At 39.8% G+C, this 24,594-nt stretch overlaps 1 long non-coding RNA gene across 1 annotated transcript; it reads left to right on the forward strand.

The window, feature by feature from the left end:
* The first annotated feature begins 3,519 nt into the window (after positions 1 to 3,519).
* Positions 3,520 to 8,955, forward strand: LOC113028006 (uncharacterized). Its single transcript, XR_003273177.1, has 5 exons — positions 3,520 to 3,910; positions 4,021 to 4,121; positions 4,869 to 4,931; positions 8,597 to 8,735; positions 8,842 to 8,955. It is a non-coding gene; the product is annotated as an uncharacterized LOC113028006 (long non-coding RNA).
* Positions 8,956 to 24,594: the final 15,639 nt, after the last annotated feature.

Raw genomic sequence — 24,594 nt, forward strand, 5'->3', positions numbered from 1 at the left:
AGAGTCCAAGAAGGACCGTCAGTGGGGCAACTGTGCCACCCTCCTGGGAAGAGCTGAGGAGAGCCCCAGATGAGGGGTCACCCAGCAGTCGTGGCTCAGAAGCCAGAGGGGGCTGCAGTGACGTGTCCACGGGCTCTGCCGTCAGCCAGCTGTGCCAGAGTGGACCGAGCCCCAGGCCAGAGGCCTGAGGGCTGCCCACCCCCCAGAAGGGGTCCGTCAATCAGCCACCGGGAGTGAGCCGATACATACCTGAGCGCCCAGGCCCTGACACCAAGAACCACCAATGCACCAACATCTGAGGGCATCAGCCACCGGCAGGGAGTGTGGTGAGGAGAGATAGGCCTCCATATTTTGGAGGGCCTGAGATGTTCCTGAAGGGTGGGCCTGAGGGGTGGAGTCTAAGACCTGACCTGACATATAGACACAGACGAACAGGCACACACAGACACAAACACCCTCATGCACACACAGACACAAACACCCTGATGCACACATAGACAAATACTCGGCACTCACCCAACGTGGAGACAGACACAAATGGACACTGTACTAGGGCTGGGCGATATGACCCAAAATTCATATCTCGATATTTTTTAGCTGGATGGCGATATAAGATATATATCTCGATATATCTTTTTTTAAAGCCATAAAGTAAGAACAAAAAGAGAGTTCTTAGTCAAAGCTGTGTCCCAGATGTCACACAGGCACTTTTATTAACATAGAGCAGATGTACATAAAATTTACTCAAAAATAAATTATGAGCATTTATTAAATAATAATGCTCCATAAATAAAAGAAAACAATGTTGTTTTTGTGCATAACAAAAAGCTCACAAATGTGCAGTCAAAATGTAAAGTAAAAGACGAGCACTATAACAAAGACAGATTTCACAGCTGCTCTGTTCCCAACTTGTACTGCGTGACTGACAGCCTGGAGTTTGTAATCCGCTTCGCAACCACGTCTCTTAACAGGTGCCATTTATGGTCCTTATACACAGTAAGGTAATATTACGTTGAAGCACAGTACGTATCACTCCGCGAGGCTCAGCCGTAATGCTCCGACAATCCATCAAGCGGTGCAGCTCCGTAGCTTACTAAAGTCGTACTAAAACATTTTTTGACAGATTGCTGAGCGCCGTGTTCCACATAAAATCGGTTCGCGGCCATCAAGCACAACCAAAATTCATACATAAGGCGCGCTGTCAACTTTTGAGAAAATGAAAGGATTTTAGTCCGTGCAGCACCTCTGGGCTGCATGGCGTTAGCGTGGTTAGCTCGTTAGCGTGGTTAGCTAGCTAACACGTTGACGCCGTCCAGCCCCACGCACGGGGCGATACGCAGTAACTCATTAACGGAGATTTGCCGTGTCCATCTTGTCGCTTCCTGCAGGTGAAGCGATGGGGGAGGAGGGGGAGTTGTGTTCAGTGAAGGAGAGGCGAGGCCGAGTAACGTTGCGTAAAGACGAAAGTGGACGAAAGAAAGGCAAACTTGCGGCTCCGCAAGTATAATTATAACGTAACATAGACTATATCGATATAAAGGATATGGTCACATCTTATATCTCGTATAAAAATATATCGATATTTTTTAAAAACTCGATATATCGCCCAGCTCTACACTGTACACACAATCACACTCCCCAAACATACTCTATACCCCAGATCCAGGTACCCTCGCCCCCAGAGGGGGAAACCGCACCTAGACCCAAGGACTTTCTTCATACACATGCATCAGAGAGCAACTTAGGGTTAGTATCTTGCCCAAGGATACTTGGCATGCAGACTGGAGGAGCCAGGAATCAAACCACTAAGAAGAATGTGTGGTTACCAGAGTTTCTCAAGGTCCTGAAAACTGGGTGAGTTTTTTTCACCACATTCCCCTGCTTGTATAGGCACATAAAAGAAATACATTGAGAATGCCTGGTGTGAGGCCGGGGCTATTAAAACTGATCAGGAGACTTTGTATTTGAAGTGAGATGTGGTGGTGGAGCTTCTGAGTCTGGTCATAGGAGAGGAGACTTCTGATGATGAGAATTTCTCAGTTTTCATAGAACTGGTCTTACCCTGGTAATCAGACATCTTCCGCTGGCACAGACTGTAAATCTTGCCCTAAATATCATTATGACAGCTTTGACCACTCTTCCTGATGTCCACAAGAGAGAAGACAGCACCCAAGACAGGACAGAGTGATACCACACACGCACACAGGTGAGCTTGCCTCTTACTGGAAATAATCACTTTAGTGATTGATGATTAACGTTTGGCTTGCTAAAGTAAGGACTTGGATTTCTGGACTCTAGCCATGGGGCTCTGCTCATTTTTCTCCTTAACAATGCAATGTTGAAGCATGTTTCAATTCTTAAAATCCGTCTGTAGGACAGGAACGAGAAGCCATTATAGAGGAGGAGTGGCACAGGGCTGACCTAGACAAACTGGGAGAAGGACATATTTTGTTTTCATTAAGATAAAAACAATTTATGAATGCAAAAGGCAGTTTTGCTTTTACCTCTCCTGTTAACCAATCAAGATTGTTTAACTTTCACACACTCTCATTTTAAAGGGTGAAAAGAAACAGAGATTGCACAGTTCCTTATAGAGCTCCTGTACTACACACAACCAAATCAGACTGATGACTGTCAGTAATTTCTGAGATATCTCTCTCTCAGTAGCAGCAGACTGGACTGTGTTAAATGCACTTGATAAATAAAAGACTCACTGTGAAGCCATTACTATCAAAGATGGAAATAAGCTCTCTGTGGAATATAGATGATTGCATCGTCCACTTCCACATTTGGTTCATTTTTAGTTTATTATTTTTATTATTGTTAACAAAGGGGGGAAGAAGGGGAAAAGGGCAAAATCATTAAAGGTAACAGGGGGGTGTGAAGGCCATGGTGTGTGGTGGAGCAGGCAGTAGAGGGCTGTGAATTAAAACTTTTGAAGAAATTGCCTGCGCAGTGATCCCCAAGTAATCTAATTGTAACAAGCATTTCACTTTATTGGTCCATATTTATAGATTTGTAGTCCATCTTAATGTTATTGTAGTTTCACCACAGCAACAACATCCACCATTGTTAAGCAGCGTAGCGTAGGTGCATTACAGTTACATTTAGTTCAGACACAATTCCCAATTATCCATCATATATTCAGATCATATATACATATCCAACTGTCTAAGTATCTTTGCAGTTTGTTGTAATATTTCATGTGAAATTCTATTTGAAAATTCTGTCATGATCCTGGATCATTTCACCCAGCATTTTAAATTTGTATTATATTTTTATGTTTATGTTTAAGTTCATTAGATTATCTAAGTTCATTTCTATTATGCTTAGGTTGTTGTTATAGTTCATTATTTCTTAGATTCCCCTTGTGTCTTCACCTCCTGTGTTTAAGTCTCCCTCACCCTTCATGTGTTTCATGTCTACGTCTTCTGTGTCAGGCTCATGTTGCCATGGTTGCATCCCATTATGCTTCCTGTTTCCCCATGTGTTTCCACTTCCCCTGATCACCTCCAGTGTGCATTTAGTCTGTGTGTTTCCGTTCATTCCTCGTCTGATCGTCTGTTGTCCTGCGTTGTTTCCACATCACGCCAGGATTTCATGTCAGGTTTCTATGTTCTTGTTCGCGTTCCATGGTTTTTTATGTTTAGCCTTAGTTCACCCAGTTTAGATTTGGTTTTCGCCCTCTCCCTTTGTTTGTATTATTTTTGCCAGCCTTAATAAATGGCTCATTTTTTGTTACGTCAAGTTTTGTCTCTTCACGTGTCTGCACTTGGGTCCACCTCCTCACTCCACACAGTCAGCTTCTCAGCCAGACTGTGACAAATGTATTAGGGCTTGGAACAGTGCCTTCCAGACTGGTTGCTTAACTGTGAGATTATACTCCTCATGCAGACGGGTCCTGAACTTGGTATCTAAAAGCCCACACGTAGTATGAGTATTTTTCCTTGCCCTCAAAACCAGAGTACTGTGTCTTCCTGCTGAACCCCTGCTCTACTCACTGTGACTGTGATCCTTCAGATTCCAGGCATTAGACTTGGAAGTCCAAGTGGATAGGGTGGGCAGCTTGAAATATCTCTGACCTGTCATCGTGTGATATCAATATTTCACAAAAAAAAAAGGTATCTATCACTTCCATGGTAAGCTGCCTGAAGACATGCCAATCTGTATTATCAGTATTGAGTTTTATCTTGATAGTCCTTGGTTATATTATATAGAAATATATAAAACAGTGGCAACAATATGTCAAACTATACTTCATGTAAAAGAAATGTGGGTGTATGAATAATCAGGCCAATGTCTGCACATACAGTGCAAGACATTACTGCTGTTAAGAAACAACTGACCTAGTATTAAAAGTTAATCAGCTTCTCAATATGCTGGAGATGCATTACTGACTTCATAAAGGATCTGTATCCGTCAACACTCTCTAACTAGATTTTTTGAAAAATGTTAACATCATCAGCTCCGCAGCAGCCAGGATATGGAGTCACCCATACATATGCATGTTGTATTATTATTCATGGTTTAAATCCACTGAACTCTCACTTCTTCAAATACAATATTTAATGCACCATGTTCAGAATATTTTAGTTTACAGAACAATAAATGCATGCTTGATATTGTGGGTTACATAATACTATCCGCAAATTAAATCCTGTGACAAAATCCACAACCATTACGATATATATTCATTTCACCTTAAATTTCCAAGCACATGACACAGTTTTAAATCATTCCATAGCATTGTGTATTGAAAGGCTTTGATTGACAAAGATTTCTAAATCCGAGCTGGTGATCAACCAGCATATTCTATTCCTAATGAAGGTAGTTACTGTGTCACAGGTTTTGTGTCTCTTTTTACACAGTTAAAGATGCAGCTCAATAAAGCAAAGAAGGATTTCTCCTGGGTGTAACAAGAAGACCCTCAGGTGAGTTTGCAGTCTCAACTAGAAGTAGTTCACCTAAATAACTGTAGAGTGTCTATGGATGACAAACATATTTCACTGAATGTTTTTTAACATTTTGAAAGTGTGAAAGAATCACTCTGTTTTTCATTGTTCATGTTGTTTTGTGAAAACATTTTGAGATTTTAGGATTTTTGCTTCCATGTGTATTGCACTAAGAGTGAAATGAAAATGTTTAAAATACACACCTAGTGTATCAAATGAAAATTTGTGTATATTTAATGAGATAGGACCTCATTTAAAGGTTAAACTTTATGGCAGTGTCATGGTCTTGCACTAGTTTGTTTCCTGTTTTAGGGTTTTTCCACTCTCTCGGTGGCTCCAGTTCCTGTACCCGAAACTGACCCCATGAGTTCCCATGGCAGGATTTGCTTTACTGCCTTACTGCATTTTGGCATACGACAGGCAATAACTATGACTTAAAATGTTTACCAGTAAATACTAGTTTCTAATAAAAATGCAAGAAATTTGTACTGGATATCTTTTAACAAACATAAATAACTTCATTTTCATAGTGATCTCTACTGGATTAAAATACCCTCATCACCTGTTTTCCCACTTAATGCATTCTTTTGTTGATTTGAGTGAAATGCAACAAACTGTAATGGTGTGTTCACACTAAATGCAAAGTTTTCACACATTGTGATTGCATACCATGTTTATGTCATAACTGGGTGAAAACATAATTGAATCCATGTTCATGTGAGTTGAAATATTTCATCTTTGGAAAAGAATCCATCAAACATACTGTTGTGAAAACCAGTGAGCTGGAATATTCCACAGACTGTGGATCCATTTCTGTCAGAAATGGAATACGCCCTTCGTAGATCTCATCGATACCATTTTATTGGGGCTGGTCCAACTAAGTTTTAAAACAGAACAAATAAGGACTCAAGGACTTGTAGAGCTTAATAACAAATTCTGTCAGTGGTGAATATTTAGAGTTTAATAATAGTTAATAGTATAGTGAGATCTCTAGATTCTGATTCCTGTACCAGCCAACATTCATACTTTCAAACGCAGCTGCGAAGTTTTATGCTGTATAAACACTCTTATATACAGCATTCTTTTTTGTTTGTTTGTTTATTGTGCTTTGTTTTTTTGTTGTGGTTTTTTTTGGGGGGGGGGGGGGCATAAAGTTGATTTCTTACTTCTACAATGGCAGTTTTCTAGTGTTTTTGTGTGCAGCTAAAACGAGCCCTCTCTGGTCTCTGATAACTCTGTGAGTCTGAACCACCCCCCACCCTCCCCATTCCCACCCCCACCTTCAAAGGACCACAACAACTTAGACTTCTGTGGTAGTGTGGTAGTGGGGGAGGCTGAGCACGAAGGCAATGCATCAAAACGCCTTTGCTGTGCCACTGATAACACGGCGCTGCCTTAGGAATAATAGACTTGATTGAATTAGCCATCCATTTTTTTTTCACGCTCATACATCTCACAGTGGCTTGATCCCACTGCCAGCCAAACTCTTGTGATTGAAGAGTCAGCGGAGGGGGGCGGTGGACTAAAGAAAGAGGAGAAAGTCAAGAGGTGATAGGACAAGTCTGCGAGATGAAGATGGAATGCGAAAAAGGGGGACGGTTACAATTTCAAGACGGTGTGTCTGGATGTGTTTGAGTTAGGGTGAAGTAGGTCACGCTGGACCTAAGCTTCTCTTTTGTCTTTCGTCTTTCAGATCTCGTCCTTCAGCCTGTATAACTGAACAACTGCATAATAATGCATTTCCTGATGGGAGTGTTCAGCTGTCAAAGAGAGCAGAATGAGGTCCACTAAGCCTTTCACAATTAAGAGACCCCACCAAGAAAAAGTCCTTGACATGAATGATTAGAATGTGTGCCAGGTTGATTTAATATATATTTAAAAAATATGTGATGCAGCATTTTTGAAAGGAATACACCCAGAAACATAGAGGAAGAAATATTCTTTATATCCAGTCTGCCAATGGTCCCCTTGCACTACAGAATTGGGGTAGAGGTGTCATTTTGGATAACGTAAGATCTCAAAAGCTCCAGTCTTTGAAAACCACAGCTTCTTATTAATATTCCTGTCTTACCATAAGCTCTCATGGAGGCTGACATAGGATTGCTCCAATAACTGAAGTACATGGCAATGGTTGCAATCCCCTGAATTACCTGGAACCTGACTGGCAAGCTAAGGCGCCCATAAGTCCGCCTGGAAGTAAATCAATTGCTTATAATTGGTTTGTTTCCCTCTCTCTCCCATGTTCCCGTTGCCTCTTGTTTGGCGTTTCATGACACACTCTCAGTTTGTTGCCTTTATTGCTGTTTATGAAGGAATGCAAACTAATAAGTAGGTTGAGATGCTACTAGGTGAAAAATAGATTTTGGAACTTGAATCTTTCCTCTTAACCATACCTGTATGTTTCTCCATTTATCGGCCCGTGTACTCGACATCTACAGATACACAAAATATTTGGTTCGACAGAAAATAACACAAGTTGCTCTGTGAGTTAAAAAGTAACTCAACAGTAACTCAAAATGGCAAAATAATTTCATAATAATGAAATCTTTTACATGTGTTTTAAACATTTATTAATGATGTATTTTCAAAAGCACTTATTCAAACCAATTTGGCACCAGACATTCTGATGCAGAAATACAAAGGTTGCTGCATCAGAATGCCTGCTGATCCATAAAGCCACACATTTAGTGACAACAGAAATGTTCTCAATTGCCACAGTTAAAGGATTCAAACTATGTGGCAGCTGGATTTCTAAGCTGATATTTTACCAACTGCTTGTAGAATAGTTAACCATTTTAGCATCTATGACGCTCTAGCAGAACTGTGTCTGTGTGCATGAGAGAGAGAGATTTACAAATCTAAAATCGGATTTGTAAATCTATAAATAAGTCTTTATATAGATTTGTGAATGTGTCCTTTTAATATGTGTAAATAAATCTGCATGCATAGATGGCTAAAAGTCCATATAAAGTCTTTAAACTTTAGAAACTAAACTTTCTAAAGGCCTTATGGAGGCTTGGAGATATGTGCACATAACAGTAATAATGGACAACAGTCATATCCAGAGGAGCAGAGGAAGAACTCAACTGAACAGAAAAGCCAATTTATTTATTGAGTTAAATCATCGTCATATTCACTTAAGTTTGTTTGTTTTTTTATGTAGAACTTACACAGTGACAGGACTGGATTTCATTTCCTCTATATTCTATTGTTACTCTCTTGACTGCAATGCTGTAATATTTACTATTTGTCAATATAAATAGTACCACTTCTTTTCTCGGGCTCAGCGGCCCGAGAAGAGAAGTGGACTCAAATGCAGATTCAAAAACCGGAGGCTCGGAGCGTAGTGAACAAAGAGCTTTTTTTTTTACAATGATGAGAGATAACAGATAAACTAGGCTGTGACTATGAACCAAGTCAAAAACACTAAACATGAGCTGAATGATTAGGAAACTAGAAAGGCCAAGGCTGTAAACGCGAACAGTATTATGTTACTATGGCTGCTGTGTGCAGGAGCTTGACGGGGGGGAAACTGTTGCTGACCAAAGGCACTGAAACAGATGAGGAGAGTGGTCAGAGATTTCCAGAGGAATGGTGAGTTTAAAGGTCCAGTAATCAAACTGTGATGCCTGACTTGCTTGCAGGAGGGGAAGGCGAGAGGCAGAGATCCAGGTGAGCCCGAAGTGCAGGGAGTCAGGAAGCTGAGAATGGTACGATGAATGAGGGTTTTTTACCAACAGCAGCAGTACAGTAGACACCAGTGTCCACATAAGCGAAAACAAGGTAAGTACAAACACTATGATAAACAAGAGATACGTGAGGCCACAAACTAACATGGGTTAGCAGATAATCTGGCAAAGACTAGTTGTGAGCGCTGGTCTTACTGCAGGTGATGATTGCCACCGGGTGGGAATCCAGGGAGGTGCAATAAGGGCTCCACCCAGAGGAGGAGAGCAGATGCTGTGGAAAATTACCATGACTCACCCAGACCATGACACTATTAGTTCTTACAACCAGTTTAATAAACTTGATCGTCTTTTTCTCTCAGTGCATGTTGTTTTTGAATATTTTGGGCTAATTTATGTTGTCTTGCTCTGTACATAATTTTGTTGTTTTATGATTGACTAGAGTGTTACATTCAGTGTACAGGTTTATGTAATTTTTTACTTTATATAGTATTGTGACTGATTCAGGTTTTGATTCACATTTATGCAAATCAGAGCAGTCAAGACATTCAATGATTTTTGGTTCAGGAAATAGCAGCTTTGCATTATTGTTTAGGAGTGAGTTGGATACACTGATGCTTTTAAAGAAAATAGCTGACTCTTAAATCTACATGTTTGTGACAAGACTGCAAATAGCACACCATTCCTTTGCAAAGTATTTTGCAAAATATATAGTATAAAAAGGAAATAAAGTAAACATGCAGCTTTCTCTCATGAGAGTGAAAACACTATCTTTTGCTGAAAACAGTCTGCCTTTAAAAGGATGATGCACTAAAAGCCAACCTGACAGAATACATGTTTATAAAATATTTATCAGTTCTGGTTTCTCACATTTCTTGTGTTTTATTATTTGCATGTCCAAAAATGTAACTCTCAGGCAATTCTAATGTGAGGTTCTAATGTAATGTTCTTCTTGTTCATCTCACAAATAATTTGACATTTTTGTTCAATTTTTAAAGGGAAGGAGGACACTTCTGCCTGTTTTATTACTTAAATGGGATAATTTAAACGATGATACAATCTTGTCTCAGGGCCGTGCAAATAGCCTACTCTTTATTAAGAATACAAAAACTTTGATGTCTGCAGTTATCCTTATTATTTGCTGAAGCAGCTGCATCATGTCACACAGTGGATGGAGGACAAGCTTTTCCAATCTCCCACCCCTGGACTCATCCATTCAGAGAAACATCTGACCTCAGATCAGGGTTTACAGATTTGTTCATCTGCACTGTGCTATTCTTTACACAGATAAATGGCTCGGTCTATTTTCTGCCGTCTAAAGGTTCAACAAAGCCACTGTCACTGTTAAGATGAAACAGACGGGTCTGATGTGATCCTTCACCTTTAAACACTTCATTCCTCTCCATTGCATCCTCTGTTTTCTTCCTTCCCTTTGTTTTTCCCTCCTTCTCCTCTGTTCTTTTCTCTACATCTTTAGATTTCTCACTCACACAGCCTTCTGCCTCAATTAAACTCTTGAGGTAGCAACAATCCTGTGGCAAGAACGGCGATTCATTTCTGAATGAGGTGACACCCACTTCAGTGGAGCTGACATGAGGTCAGATGCAGTAGAATGAGATTCCCTGCCTGCATCGCTCTGCCTATAACACATGGCAGAGGTGAAATGTGTAGCCACGTCACTGTCTTCTTAATAACCACACTCTCTGTGGTATGAGGTCAGCGTGGTTTTTCACCTTGGAACTCTCGCATGGATTCCCTTTGTGTCCACTCCTTTTCTTACTTTTGAATCATGAGTGCTGATCTTAACTGAGGCCAGTGAGGTCCTAACCATCTGAGTCACTGGTGTGCCCTTGGTTCAAATTTGGTAGGTGAGCCACTCCTGGGAAGGTTCACTTTTTCCAGGTTTACTCCATTCATGGCTCTCCTTGTGGTTCGCTGGAGTCCCAAAGCCTTTTCTCGACTGAAAAATTTCAATGACTGCTTCTCATCTGTGCTTTGGATCATGGCATGAAGTGTTGCCTTTTTGAGATCTTTTAGCCTACTTCTCTTTGATTTAACAGGACTGACAGTAATTAGACCTCGGTGTGGCTATTGAATTTAAATTCAGCTTTCATAAAACCGTGGTAAATGACAGTTAATTACTTTTTTCATAGGTAAAGGTAGGTTTGGATAGGTTTCTTCTCTTAATAAGTGAAATTGCTTATATAAAAATTGATTTGATGTTCATTAAAATAAAAATGAAAACTGAATAAATTGCTTGTTCCTAGTAAAATCTATGAGTATATACAGAAAACGGTGACATTTTGGAACCTATTTTGTAACTGATATTTCAACTGGGACAAACAAGCTCTCACAAAATAGGGAGTTTTTTTTTTCCTCCAAATAAATGAAAACTCATGCCATAGAGGGGTAAAAAGTATGACATTTCTACAAACCCTTATTTTCTAATGCCTCTAACTCAACTATATTTTCATCATTTCAAGCTACAATTTGGTATGGTTTGATTTGGATGTACAATTCCCTCAACCCCATTAATCGTCTTTGTAATCATCAGCTTGCATCTAATTTTATGAGAAATATAGGTTAGAAAATACAAGCTTTTTTTTACAGGTCAGGTACTATCAAGGTGGTATATCTCACTCAGTGAAGTAACATTATTTTTTGAAGAAGTCTGTTTAGTCTTCTGCCAAATGTCTCCTCAACTAATTATCCAGTCATTTCACAAAATCAATCCACAGTGCAACATAAATTTTCATGTAAATGATGAATAGGAGAAGCTGAAATTTTGATCATTTTAACAAAGTAAAATGGTTACTTTGTAAGCAGGGGTGTGACAAGTAATACATTGTATCACTATAGAATTGTAATACACTGTAAATACACTGACACAAAATAATAATGATATCTTGTGTCCAGACACTCGAAACAATTCCCTTGCCAGTCTGGAAATAAAATACTGTCTCAGAATTTCCAGGCAGAAAACAATAACCAACAGTTGGCCAATAGAGCACCAAGAACTCATTAATCAAACAAAAGGAGAATCAATACTGTTGGTTTGTTTAGAGAAGAGGTCATCCATAAATTCATCATGAATTCATTTGGAAATAGTTTTTATATACTGCTTAAAGGTTTTAGCACACTGACAATAACTGACTATTGGGCTAATTGCATGCAGGATTGATTTCAGGAGGGGAATACAAAAACATATATTTCCTTAAGTTTATGATCTTCCTGTCCAGGTGTCCATACTGTCTTCCTTACTGTCTCCAAAAGTTGATTCTGTTCATCTGGATGTAGCATTTTGTGGGAGAAACGTTTCGTCACTCATCCAAGTGACTTCTTCAGTCTCAGCTGACTGCAGGTTTCCCCAAATCTTATAAACAATACATTTGCATAATGACTGAAACAGCCCACTGAAGGGACAATGGGCTGGGAGGTCAAATAGAGACTGAAGAAGTCACTTGGATGAGTGACGAAACGTTTCTCCCACAAAACGCTACGTCCAGATGAACAGAATCAACTTTTGGAGATTTACTTTCCTGGATGATTGAGAATGCTTCAAGACGTCTTCCTTACTGGTAAATTTTGTTGCACCAGGATCTCAGCCCGACAGTCAGATGACAGAGAAGTGGAGAGAGCGAGACAAAAATCACCATTCATAGTTTCTCAAAGCATTTAAGTGGCTTTCCTGGACTGCACCATGCCTTAGTACATTTTGAAAGTATTTGAAAGCTAGCTAATACAAATCCAAGTCCAAAAGAAGGCTGGAAGAGTAACTGATCCAAAATATCTAAGAATAATTTTCAGGCTGTAAGGTGGCACTGCATTGAAAACAATAACTTCCTACAATCACTGTCTGTAAACACAGTTTGCTATGCCATCCACAAATACAGGTCAAAACTCGATCATCCAAAACAGTAGCCATATGTGAACATGATGCAGGAATGTTGCTGTCTTCTCTGGGCTAAATTTCTTTTAAAATGAATCCAGGCAAGGCAGGCCTTCACCTCTGATGGTATGGGGTCAAGAATGGGATAACATTACTCTCCCAAAAGTCAGCAACTGGTTTCCTCAGTTCCTAGACATTCACAGACTGTTGTTAAAAGACAGAGAATGTAGACGCACTGAATGGCCTGTCCCAACTTTTCTGAGATGTTTTGCTGCCAACAAATTAAAAATGAACTATTATTTTTCTCAAATTGGTACATTTTATCAATTTAAACCTTTGATCTATTTCCTCTGTTCTATAGTAAATAAAATATGGGTTAGTTAGTTTGACCTGGGATGTGCATAATGTGCCTCAGTGCTGTGATCATTAACTGTCATCACTTTCAAGCTGTATCCAATCTGCCACTGTGCATGGGACAAAATGACCTGACACTGATGTTGAAGACAACTGCAGTGCTCTGATTTTGAAAACAGAAAGTGCCATTCATATTTGTGTCTACTGTCGCACAGATAGCTGCGTGTGCTTTGCTGCTAATGCCTGCACCGCAGTGGAAGCTTGGACTCGGTCTTAGTTGTGAAACATCCATCACCATGGTTCTGCATTCTTACCATGATTGTGTTTTATGTATAAAATCATGCAGTCTGGCTAAACTATTAACTTTTCAGCCATTTTCTTCACTATCTGACTGCTTGTGTTTCTGGCCCCATAGAAATGTACTTAAGTTCTCAAATCATAGCAGTTATTTTTTAAAAACAGTGTTTTCAAATCCAATAAAAATGAGAACAGTACTGTGTTTGTTTTACAGTACTGTTGAGTTTGAGGCAAACAGTAAATGGACTTGTGTAAATTTTTCTAATCTGAGTATTTCACCCAATCTCACACACGTTTTAGACTAGACCTATACCTAAGCACCAACACAAACCACCACCCTTCCCATTGTTAGACAGCCTGCTCCACCCCCTGAGCCACAGCCACCCACCTTTCATGTCACAAACGTCTCTACCCATTTCCAAGCTCAGGACAACATGGATATGACCATTGGTAATTGCGCTTTCTTGTTGATGAGTTAAGTCTCCAGTCTCTGAGTAACGAACAGTCTTCCAAATTTTATGGATGTGGGTGTGGATGTGACAGCAGCATCAGAGACATGGTTATGACACTGGACCTGTGTCGCACACAGAGACAGAGGTCTGGTGCAACGGCATCTCCCTCGCCCACTACATCAACCTACCTGTCATACATACACAAACACACACACAAACACACACACACATACTCAGATCAGAATCACATTAACTCTGGCCGCTGGGTTCCACTGAAGACATTACATTTGCTTTGATGTATACATGGAAAGTGATCTGCTACTTCTCTAGTGCCTTCTAATGACAAACAAGGGTGCCCGCAGATATCAAAAGAAGGACTTACAACACATTTTACTCTGATGTCATATCTATCAGGTAAGAGCAGGGATCCTTTGCCAATCATTAAACCCACACACATCGCTTTCACTCCTTTAACAGCTTCTCCCATGTGAAAACAGACACATGCTTAAAAAACATATCCTGTGCCCCCTCTTGGTCATAAATTATCACAGTGATACTTAGCAGAGTGTGCATGGCAGTATTTGTTCTGTTGGTTAGTACAAGCATGCTGATGCTGAGAGCATAAACACGTTCAGTAACACCTCAGTGATAGCGGGAACACAGAGATTCTCATCATCTCAAGTCCTGCAATCCAATTTTCATATTATGCCGGCCGAATCATTGTTGCCAGGCAATAGCATATCGCTGCTTCACATAACTTGGCACTATGAGCTTCACCTGCATTCCTCCTTCAGTTTAATGGTGACAGAAGACGCTTCATCACTAGCTCTCGAGACCCTTCTATGTATAGGGCCCGGTGGCGCCAGTGTCCGGCAGCCTCGCCTCTGTCAGTGCGCCCCAGGGTGGCTGTGGCTACAATGTAGCTGCCATCACCAGTGTGTGAATGTGTGTGTGAATGGGTGGATGACTGGATATGTAAAGCGCTTTGGGGTCCTTAGGGACTAGTAAAGCGCTATATAAATACAGGCCATTTACCATTTACCATTTATATAGTTCAGACTTTCACCAAGTGCTGCATCCTCAGGGTGCAAAATGAGGATTTTGCTTTGTTACAAGTAAAAGAAGAAAATAACCTGGCAAGTTTGCACTAATGTAAGCAAATTCAAAAATCATGTTAATAGTGTGTGATTAGTTTATTGCATAGAAATCATTATTTGAACTAAACTTTGTTTTTTCTTCGCTTCATGTCGATGTGCATGAGAAGTGAAGCTCACTAGTAGAAATACTGTCGCCATCTAGTGTTGGCTGGTACTGATGCCCACAGATGAGCAGTCAGAAGCTGTTGCAAAGGTTGTAAGAATCAGTGACAGAAACGCCTCCAGACTGCTCACTGTACGCTGCACTGTCATTGCTACCAGCTCGGCTCAAGCTCCACTGTCTGTTTCCTTATCTGGTCCACAGCCAGACAAACAGATGCACATAAGCACTGCAGTAATCCAGCAGCAGACACACTCATAGCACAGAACATCCATGATCAATAGCTTTCTGGGACCACAGCCAGAAACACTTGTATACTCCTTGTAGTGCACATTCTCTAACTGTGTTGCTATACTCTTGTTAGAAGTTCTGTACTAGGTTAGACTGCATTTTCTTATTAGGGAATAGGATACAAACACTCACGGGGTACAGAAAAGACTCTAGCACATTCATTGCAAGTGTCGATGTTCTTTGTGATTTTGTGCAGTGTAAGTGTAGAGTGCATGAGACAGAAGGCAGGAGGAGAAATTTTTCCAACACCAAGATTGCAGAGGCATTTTTGCCGGTTGTGAGGATAATACAGCCTGTGTCACACAGAGAGGACACCAAAGGTGGCATTTGAGCTGAGGAAACATGTCAGAAGTTTATTATTGCCTGCAGGCTCAGCAAATCTAAGCCCAGAAAACTCTTAGCATTCTGAACCCCAACAGTGGAAAGGAAGGAAACAACAGCAGAAACGGTCCAGTTGGTATAAGAATGCTTCTATCCATTACTTAAATACATAAGCCACCACGTAATATAGGTGATGTTGCTTTCTACAGAATCATTTGCAAAAACTAAATAAATTTAAAGAAAAAAAACAATCTGCAAAGAAAATAAAGACCAGTAAACCATCGCTGGAGAGGAAAGGTTATATACATGTTACGCTTTTACATCAAGTTGGGTGTGAAAGAAGTGATCTTTGAAGTTTTAATACATTGTTCTAGAATCAGTGTCTCGAGTGCACTGTGTAATGACCATTTACTGATAGCTTCTTTGCTTAATGGCCCACTGGATTTCTACCAAATTAAAATCCTTTTTTTGTCCAAAATTTCTATTCAATTCAATTCAGTTTTATTTATATAGCGTCAAATCACAACAACAGTCGCCTCAAGGCGCTTTATATTGTAAGGTAGACCCTACAATAATACAAAACCCAACAATCATTCTTTCTTGTTACATGGTCATCGTCATGGAATATTCCAAAAATGGAGCCACAGCGCCCCCTACAAAATTTCAAAAAGTCTCTTGGCGCAATATCCCCCATCCAACAGGAAGTCAGCCATTTTAAATGGAACGTGTTATTTCTGGGAAATTTTTCGCAGTTTTCAGTTCTTGGACTTTAATGAACTCCTACTAGGGGTTTCATCAGATCGACATGGTCTTTGGTGAGTGGAATCTTAAGACTTTGATGATGTTAAATTGTGAAGCTTTTGGTGTTTCCTGAAACGGTGTGGCTGTGGTGGCACGGCGAGTTTCAATCATTTGCCACAAAGAACAAAACTGCTGTAACTAAAAGCCACATTGTCCTTTCTTTCCCAAACTTCACAGGCATGATGAGAGTCGAGCCCCGAACAGATTGTTGTGCCATCTGTCAGCAACTGTTAGAGTGCTGCCTAGTGGAAAGAGGAAATGCACCGTAGGTTATCATCCTCATTGATTTAGATGAGATTTTAACTGGTGGTTCCACGCTTGATATGCATCAGATGGAGATTACACCAGATGGTAATCTCCATCGCCGTCTTCTGGACGTAGGTGTTGGGTGGCTCAACGCACCGGTGTGCAAGGGCCCTCTTAATTTAAAATATACCTGTTATATATATGACTAAACTAAAATCCACCTCTACCACAAACCCCCAAACCATTCCAGAACAGCACTGTTATATAATGATATAATGTGTTTTTTGCTCATATGTAGAGCAGGCTATAGAATAAAAGAGCTGCTTGCCCCAGAAGGAAGAGTCTGAAAGACAGCGAGCACTATAGACTGAAAAGAGAGAAAAATGAATGCCAGTGGTGAGTTTGTGAAAAAGAAGATGGGGAGGACATGAGATTTCCCCTTATCTTTGACCACAGTTGCAGATTTTTATCTCTGCTGACAGAGAGGCATGTGAGGCTCACTTTATCTAGCCTTTAACTGATTATCTATTTGTCAACATTTCACACAATTTCCCGTTTTCAAATTCCCTTGGAGTTGTGGGAATATTGACAGTTTCCAAATTGTATATTCAAAAGCCTCCTCTCCCGCCAGGCCCAGTTCTATGCTTCTGTCTACACCAGGACTCTAAATCAGTATTTAAATATTGACAACAGCAGCGGTTCAGTTATTGGGCATCTCATGTATAACCTTTGGGAAACAGTTTGTGATTGAGCTAGCAGCAGTTAGCTAGAGGAGGCTAGAAGCTAAAGCAGCAGTACAAAAAGCTTCATGTTGATTTTCCATTTATCAGTTATTAGCCAAAGTGTCATTCCGCTGTCCTCCCTGAGACCATGTTTCTAGCTGATTTGAAACAAACAATTGAAGGAATTGAAAGGCCTAATATGATTAAAAAACGATCAGCTACGTCAGTGGCAGGAGCCTGTGTGCATAATTGGATTACTAATAGGGAAAACAAATGAATAGTGGCTGGCAGTGGTGTGGGGGGCAGAGCACTGGACAGACATGGGTAAAGGGCGATTTTTATTCTGATGCTGTGAGCATATTGTGCTGAGAAAATAACCACTATAAATCATGTCACTCTCCCAGATTTAAGGAGTCATTATATTTTTCAAATGAGTGCATTTCAGATAACCACAGCGCATGTCCCTTTAGAAATGAATTTCCAGACAATAAGACCATGTCTCATTAATTTGATGAAATGAATTGTGGTTTTGTGGCAACTGTTCATTGCTGTGACCATGGTGACAATGTTAAAGGGTCAAATTAAAAAAAAAAAAAAAAACTTTCCTTACTTAGTTTTGTATGTCTAAAAAAAATGTAAAACAAGATGTAAACTGTATATAAGATTGACACAGCCAAAATTATGTCACTCTATAAGAGCCATTTCGCCACTGTACAGAAATCTGTCTATTAAGGCTGATTACTCATGAAATAGGGGCAATCAAATAAATCGCTAATTACCATATTGTGTTTTTTTCCCCATATAGTAAATCTTAATTCAAGTCTGGTTGGAAAATATCAACCACAAGAGCCCCTCCATAGTATGGAAGGGCTGTTTGGTCCAGGTGATCCACCCCGTTGGCCCTGATTGGCCCTGACATTTTCTTTGCATTTACATTTCTCCTGTTCATTCTGTTAAAGGGGTAAATCAGTGGTTTCCTGAAATCAAAGTTTGGATCAAATTGTAGATTCAAGCAACTGTTGTCAGTTTAATGAGTTTATTGAAGGCGGCAGATTGTAATCTGGCAACAGTTCATCATGGGAGTGCACACAAGAGCACTCCTGTGGGAGAGGGGTAAGGGTGTTAACTGCGTTCCAGGCAAAAGAAAACTGTTGTGAAGTTTAGCAACATTAGGATTATTTTTATTTTGGGGGGGACAAATTGAGGTTTAGGGGGAGCAGCAGGGAGATGCAGTCTTCTTCAGAGATGTCTTCTTTAGATAGTTTTCAATCGTCAGTGTATCTCTTGTGTTCGGCACTGATACTGTGAGTGTCTTTAATACCCCTGCCCCTGTGCAGTCAGTGTGAGAGCTCACAGTATGATCACTTACATGTACATACATAACCCACAGACTGCATAGAAAAGATGGACACTTTCATGTCTGATCATTGAAGCAATGCAGGAAGTTAAAAATGCATTCTTTTTAAAACTTTCCTGGTGATCTTTTCTTAGTCATTTCAAGTCTTATTGATTATAGGATATTCACTTGTATGGACCCCAGTGGTGTCAAGACAGGGTGTGCTTTAGGGCCATCCTACCTTGTGACTGACAAATCACTTTCTTAGTAAAATATTTGTCCAATAGCAGAGCGCCAATAGCTGACATTTAGTAGCCAATAATATTAAATATCAGCCATGTATATCTCTGATATTTATAAAGAAAAATATCTAGGTAAGATATTCCAGAAAGAACCTCTCAGCAGTTGAAATGGTTGAATGGTGTGAGTGTAGCATGCTGTTACATTGAAACACAGTAAGGGAAGTCATAATGCTATGAAACTGTGCTAGCAAAATAGGACTTTAACTTGGTGGTGGCTTCTGAAACGTTAATTAGTCCAAGTTGTCAAACTTCTGACAAAGTTTTATTGGATTTAACTGGTGATTCAACAAATTTTTTATGTCTCAGTTACTATTAAAATTCAAGTTATAGTTCATTTCCTTATTTATTTAGATAAGGACTTCAAGATGGCTTTCAAGTTGTGAGATTTGCTTCTCAGTTGTGAAACTTGTATACCATGGTGCCATCAAGTATAGCCTAGCAAAACAGCAAAAAGTAATAACTCAGGGGGAGAAATGCAACCAAAAACTCTTCGGGAAGGAAGTCCTGTGGTATATGCTACTCCCAACCCACCTGCTCAACATTATCTTTTTTCACACAAGATGTAAAACTGAAAACTAATGCCTGGCGAGTACTTGGTGTGTTCAAATTTGATGTGAGTGACCAATAAACAACAACTTGCGAGTGAGAATTCATTAATGAACTATCCTCTGTTTGACAAGTTTATCTGGAATCACTGAGTATTAATTAATTGCTAAAAATGTAAAACCTAAATTTAGCTGTGTATTCAATATACAGATATGACACTAATATAAATTTTTTTCTGATAAATGGGAAGTTAAAAAAAATATTTTGCTGTAAATGCTGAACGCCTCCCCTTTGACAGAGAAATCTTGTGCATTAACCACATATATGTATGTTTGGACAACATGTGTGCCATCTCCCAGGCGTCAAAACTATTTATTAGGTACATCAATGATTTACATAATGGGTAGGATTTACTGAAGTTTGAGTAAATTGCTAATGATACTAATTTCTTGGGTTTGCATGAGAATTTACAGTAACAAAATTAATAAAATAAAGAAATGGTTTGACAAAATTAGTTATCACGAATTTTGAATGAGGCAATCATAATCAGGAAATCGCTTTTAATCATAAAAGAAAATCAAGTACAGGTACAAAGAACAAGTCATAGGGTATTAGGGGACATAGGACGTGCATGAAATTACATTCCTTGAGCAACATATTTAGCCACATGTTCTCCTTAAAATGCTAGCTGTCTCTATGGTGTCCAACTGTGCAGCTGTGTTCCCCAGGTGTGTATGCTCTGCTCTTTCTTGTTCTGTGTATAAAAGCCCTTCTTTGGGTAAATGCTGTGTTCTCCCTCTTGTTTCCTGTATGTTTGGTGTTTCCTGTGTAGTTGGGAAAGTCCAAGTATCTCCCTAGTTTACGCTCTCTGTATCTGGTTTTCTGTAAGTCCAGCAATAAACCTGTATTTTGAGTTCAGCTCTGCTTCTGAGTCCTGCATTTGGGTCCACACTTTGCCTGCCACACACAGTGTCACATGACATTGTGAGGAATCTTGTTAATATTTCTGACCAGGATATGTTTTTCAATGCCAATGTTAAATAAGTAGGGCTGTTTCTTTGTGTTTGCCCAGTATCTCTAAAATTAGAAATTAGGGATGGGTATCGTTTAGGTTTTATCCGATACCGGTGCCAAACCGGTACTTTTGAAACTGTGCCAGTGCTTAAACGGTGCTCAAACTGGTGCTTAAAGAATGAAGAACACAAACTTTGTCCAAAAACCTCTCATGTTTAGCTGTTTTTTGTTTTTTTTTTGTAAAAAGATAACAATGTTAGTCTTCTCTGCAGCTATGGGGCATATATGGTATCACTCTTGGCTGGAAGCAGTGTTTAATCAATGGAAAAACACAAACTTTGTCCTAAAACCTCTCAGCTTTTATCCAGTTTTTCTTTGGTCATTTTAGCCTTTTTGGCCAGGGTGAAGGAAGTATCTGCCATCAAACAAGAAGACAGCCGCATGTAGCTATGATGATGTTTGCTAGTTCACCTTACATGCATTAATGTAATAACGTGGTTAGCCTAGTCAGCGTAAATTACACACGAACAACATTAAGCTACTCACGCAGAGAAGAACGGCTGCTGCTGCTGCCATCATCATCCGTCATCATTTCTGCTTCACTGGCAGGGCTAGGGGCCAGGACTCTCCTCTTCGGGTTCATGTTGCTAACTCTGGGTCAGATAACAGGCACCACACCCGCAGTAGATGTGCTCGGTGTGAGGTCTTGCAGCAAGCTATCAAATACGGCGCTTTTCTAGGCTTTTAAAAAAACGCTATGCATCGCCAGGTGTTTCATCAGATTTGAGGTGTTACCTCCTTTGCACAGTATCACAGTATCAGCTTAAAGCACTTGTTGCAGGCTGCTGAGTTTGCATCTTTTGCTGTGAAGTACAGCCAGACCTTGACTGCTTTGCCTTGGGCGTTTTTAATCTGTAGCTCTGCTCTAAAAGAACGTACGTACCTGGGCCCGCCTACTACGCTTGCAAAGGTAAAATGATTGGCTAGAATCCAAAGTGTGTGACATCTCAGGGGAAAAAAAGCACCGAAATAAAGCACCGAAATAAAGCACCGAAATGCGCGCTGCTTTTCGGTCTGGTTACTACCGTTTACGTCAGAACCGGTGCCATTATGGCACCGGATACCGGTACCCATCCCTATTAGAAACAGAGTGATGCTGAAAAATTTGCTCATGTTCCCCACAGATTTCAGTTTCATGTGATGGAACAGTTTGTAATAATGCAGTTCGACTTTGGATTTGCACTCCACCTGGATTTTAATCCTCACAACCCTTTGTATGAGTTCAGTTCATTTCAGTTTCTTTTTTTGTTCTATATAGTGCCAAATTACAACAGCAGTTGCCTCAAGACACTTTATATTGCAAGGTAAAGACCTACAACAATACAGTATCAGAAGAGATATCTCTTAAATTAAAGGCATATTGATTCTCCTGCAGTCTCCTCATTTATCTGAAATGCCTTGCTGTTCTCAGAGAGAAACACATTCATAAAACTTGACCTTACACTGTCTTGGTTAACAGGCCTACCACTCGCTTTCTCATATTCCTCAGGTCCACTGATTTTTGAGCCTCTAATTTGCTGCTATCAGTAGTTTTCTGGTTAGTACTGAAGTGAACTGGCTGTACCTTTAGAAGATCACCCTGCAGTTATGGATGGCATCACAATAATTTGCTGCAATTAGGTGGGTGGCTGGATGGATGGATGGATGGATGGATGGATGGATGGTCTTTACCTTACAACATAAAGCACTTTGAGATGACAGTTGTGGTTTTGCATCATAAGAATAGAATAGAATAGAATTAAACTAAATTAAACTGACATTCTAAAGAAGTATAAACACAGTCGCCCACTGCAGATAATGTTGAAAAACCCTCAAAAACATCTACAAGGCAAGAAACAACTTATTGACAGGGTATAATTTTTTAAAATACAGTTTTTTCTAATGGAAAAGAGCCTCAGTAATGAACTTCCTAGTGATGCTCTGACAGCTCTTCAATGTAGGGCGATCCGATCAAAATCATGCAACACCATGAAATTTGGTCATCTATATTTTACGATAAGATCAGGCTGAAATTCTTGTCATGTTCCTGTAAGAGATGTAATTAACAGAAGTCCTGAATTAATGCAGAGATTAAAAACAAATTGCTTTGGAGAAAATGACACATACGACGTGTTTTCTCATTTCACCGAGTCCCATTCTCCTCACACAAACCCAAATGCCGTGATGACCTTGAAAGGACAGTTTGGCCATAAGACTTGTTTCTCTTTTTTTCTCCTCCACTTCATCTTCCTCTGTTCCCTCCCTCCCTATCCCTCTTTTATTCCTCCTCATGCTTTTGCAGACTGATTTATATGACCAGGGTGAAGACAATACCACTCAGAGAGGAGGGTAGAGGTGGAGGCAGAGAGATGCCGTTTACGTCACTACTTTCCGTGTCAGTTTTCCAGGGCTGTGTTAAAGTGGATATAGGAGATGGCTGACAGTTAAAAACAGCTTGTTGGGCAGATCTCTTTGGACAACAGCAGATCGGACATGACCTTTGACTTCAGAGAGAGATGTTGAATGTATACTGTGTGTAAATGCAGTAGGTGGGAAGCATACACTGAGTAAAAATGTAAGTAAATGTCTTTACTAATGTTCAGGTGGTGCTGATCAGTATTTGTAATGGGACAGACTAATGTGAAAGTTGGCATTCATAGTTATGACTGCAAAGAGAGTCATTCCTCTCTTCAGTGTAGCCTAGCCCTGGAGTGCTTTTAAGAAGCATCTTTCAGCTCATTGTCTTGGTTCTCTACCCTGCAAGATTACTGTTATGGTTCTCACTCAGTGATGCCATCAGCCTCAGTACAGGCAGTTGAAAAACTCTTTTTATGTGTATGATCTAAATATTTTATGTATAACGTTTAAACTGGCAGTGAAAGTGTTGAATCCAAAATTAACTGTCAAATGAATATTGTAGTTATTTTCTTAGGTCAACAGAATTTTCAAGCATCTTTCAGCTCAATGTTTTGACAGTGTCAGGTGACGTGGGGTCGAGACAGAGTGAAGTCCCTCCTGGCCGCCCCTCTTCATCACAGCTGAGAGGGGGTAAAAGATCTTAACATCCAGCCTTATGTGATTAAAATTGATCAGAGTGCTAAAACAGAGCCTTTGTCTATTTTCTAATAATAAAGGGTTTTTATTTTTAAATCAAAGGTATACCAAAGTTTGATCAATATATAAATAAGAATTGTAGTTTTAATAGTAAAAATTATTGTTCTGATGTCTGAATTTTGTGTGTGTGTGTGTGTGTGTGTGTGTGTGTGTGTGTGTGTGTGTGTGTGTGTGTGTGTGTGTGTGTGTGTGTGTGTGTGTGTGTGTGTGTGTGAGATCCAGCTTCAACCTTGGTAGTTTAGTGTATGACTGACTGGAGGAATGTGAGAAGAACCATCATTATACATGCTTTTAAATGAAGTAGGGGGTTTTAATGGGTGAACACAGAACCCAACACCATAGTTCATATGTGATTTTGCTGATAGTTAATTACTATACTGATCAAAATGAGTAGGTGTAAGTTTTACTCATCTAATAAATAAGAAAATATCATCTATGCAATGATTCTAATAACAGGCCCCGCTGAGAGCTGTACAGTCTGACCTTGGTGTGTGTGTGTGTGTGTGTGTGTGTGTGTGTGTGTGTGTGTGTGTGTGTGTGTGTGTGTGTGTGTGTGTGTGTGTGTGTGGGCCGCTGATTTCCGGGTATCTGTATTATAAAATATTTGATTTATAAGAATAAGTTGTATTAAATAAATAAACAAACCTAAATAAAAGTTAAGTGAAGAAGAGATACAGTGTTATAAATACATATCTATATTTTTGTCTTTTCTCCCATTTTAGAGAATTCAGGAGGATTTTGGTTTACATCAGCTGCTTTCATATTCCTTTCAATCGCTTTCAATTTCCTACAATTTAAGTCTTAAGTATTTAATTGTGGACATCAACTTTTTAACCTTTTGCAAAATAGTAAAGGTAATATTCTGAGTATTATTTTTTTATAAGTGCAAATAGCTCTTACAGGTTACTCTCGCACTTTAATTACAACATTCCCTTGGGGTCTACTGTCCAGGCCTCTAAAATTAAGCCCAGAAAT

This window comes from Astatotilapia calliptera, chromosome 8 (assembly GCF_900246225.1).
Source record: "Astatotilapia calliptera chromosome 8, fAstCal1.2, whole genome shotgun sequence".
In the NCBI taxonomy this organism is placed as follows: domain Eukaryota; kingdom Metazoa; phylum Chordata; class Actinopteri; order Cichliformes; family Cichlidae; genus Astatotilapia; species Astatotilapia calliptera.